Source organism: Lactuca saligna, chromosome 3, assembly GCF_052625555.1.
Source record: "Lactuca saligna cultivar CGN05327 chromosome 3, ASM5262555v1, whole genome shotgun sequence".
In the NCBI taxonomy this organism is placed as follows: domain Eukaryota; kingdom Viridiplantae; phylum Streptophyta; class Magnoliopsida; order Asterales; family Asteraceae; genus Lactuca; species Lactuca saligna.
Window position 1 is genome coordinate 14,107,715 of NC_136419.1, and position 2,619 is coordinate 14,110,333.

Consider the following 2,619-nt stretch of genomic DNA (forward strand, 5'->3'; position numbering starts at 1 on the left):
GGTGGATCGCTCTTCCTTAAAATTCGGATGCTTGTTTATGTGGTATACCCATATTGCAAAAAATGAATAATATAATAAGAAAATAATTAATCTTAAATTTGACTAAAGGGTAAATAAGAGGGGAAATCATACATTAGCCCAACAAAGTATTTTGAATTTGCTCATTTAGTCTCTTAACTTATTTGCATACTTTATAAGGGCATAAGGTAGGAAGTGACATATCGTTTTAATCCTTATTACCTAAATCAATCTGTAGAAAATGCCACATATACATAGTCAACCAAATTGTCAAACTTAAAAGTCAAAATTACAATTATTTTAACTTTTTCAAATCCAGCAAAACAACAATGCTTTCCCACACTAACTGAAATGAAAAACATTCTCGATTGCACCTACATCCCCCCCCCCCCCCCCACCTCCTTCTTCAGTGGTTGCTGAGTCTACACATTCTGTTTGATTAGGTGTCTAAGTCAATTATTAAATTAGTATAATCTTGAATTATTAGCAAAGTCCTTTTAGGTTGTTCTCAAACCTAGTAATTGAAAAAAATGATGACTTATAGAGAGAGAGAGAGAGAGAAAGAGAAAGAGTGAGTGAGTGAGTGATTTATTAATTTATTATGTGAATAAATTAATTAGAAATCAAGATAAATGAATTTATTAATATGTTATGAAAATAATATATTAATTAGAAATCATATTATTTAATTAATAATTAATAAAAAATTAATTATAATTAAATTTGAGATTAATTGGATTAATTAAAAGTACAGAGATTGTTTGGTTATTTATTGAAAGTTAAAGGAGGAAGGCTGTAGAACCTCATGAAATGAGGTGAACGAAAATTAGCTAGGGTAAGCTTAGAATTTTCGTCCATGAGGTAAGGGATAAGGAGATAAGATAGTTTGATTATTATATTAATTAACCTTGGCCTTATCTTGAAAACCTAGCTTTGGCCCCAAGTTTCCTTCAGCTATATAAAGACCTACCTGGCCTTCACAATTTCGTCCATCCCTTCTTAAAAGCCAAAGGCCGAAATTTTGAGCTTCCACTCCTCTTTCTTTAAGCCTCCTTGATACTATGGGTGGGTGTGAACAATCAGATGCACGAGATTTCTGGTGCTAGCTTCCAAGCAATTTCAAGAAGGATTTTGATTTAACTATCTACAAGCATAATCAAAAGGTATGTTTCGTAACCCTTTTACTAATTTCAAAAACCATAAGGTTCTTGTAGGGTTCTTGATATTCAAATTGTTTATTGCATCAAATAGTGAAAAACCTAGATCCTTAGGATGTATGCGAATTTAGAATTTTATTTTTCCGCTAAAATATGATTTTTGTTATCCATAATTCGAATAAGTGGTATTAGAGCATATGTTTTTCAATTTAATTGCATAATAATTGAATATATCAAAATTAATGTTTATAGAAATTAAACCCTAAGGGACTAAATTTTCGATTTTGGCTAGGGTTCTTGAAACCTAGCCTCCACCCTAATTTTTGAAATTCCTGGGGTTTTTGGATTTCCTTATTTGATGATTATTGTTTTAAATTGTTTAAAATAATATAATTAAAAAAATTGGATAACCCTTAACCCTTGAATTTTCGAAAATCTAGTTGGGAAGGGATTAGGATTAAATTTAAATTATTTAATTAATTGTTAATAGTAAATAATTACTTAATCCTTATAAGATTTAAATTATTTTAATTTATTGTTAATTAAAAGCTAAAGATTAAATCTTATTGGTTTATTTTAAATAATTTTTATTTTAATTTCGAAAATTAAGTTAAATCTTAATTTCTAAAATTTGATTTAAACCTAGTATTTTGAAAACGTTTTAAAATACACTTTATACTATACATATAATTAAAAGTTGAATATATACTATATGTACAAGACAAAGTTAGTCAAATCGCTAGTACACCACATTCACAAAGCCATACTATAAGGGAAGTCTAAGGATGCGACCTATAAAATGACTGCCATTGGGTATCCATTCTTACCTACAGTTTTCTTGTATGGTGGAGGGTCGTTAGCCGAACAGATTTGATAGGGCATAACTTCATTAATAAGTATAATGCTATAAAAGTAACTAAACCTTTTATAAAATCCCACTCTTAGTTACTTCAGGAAAATATGAAAAGTATGCCAATCCATAAGATTACACATTATACTTTACAGTAGTTAGTGGAGCTCGTGTGGTTAACCGACACACTAATAATGACTATAGAGAGTAATAATGGGCATTTTGAAAATTATTATTAATTAATGGAGCACATATGGTTAACTGACACATTAATATGAGATGATAAATGACATCAAGAGTGCCAAGCATATTTGTATGGTTATTCATATATTGTTTGTGATCCTCAGTATACCAGTCACAAACAAAAGAGCATAATCTGAGCTTAAACATGTCATTGATAGATTCAACGAATCTCAAAAGATCTAGGAATTTCATATTTTGAAATTGGTAAATTGCTTTTACCTACCTTCATAAATTTGCAATAAGATTACGACATCCTTCTTTTTAGTTGTGAATTGTTATTTTGGATCCTAACCTTATTCATTTATTATGGGTTAAAATATTAAGGATAATTGTCATCTAACTAAATCTATT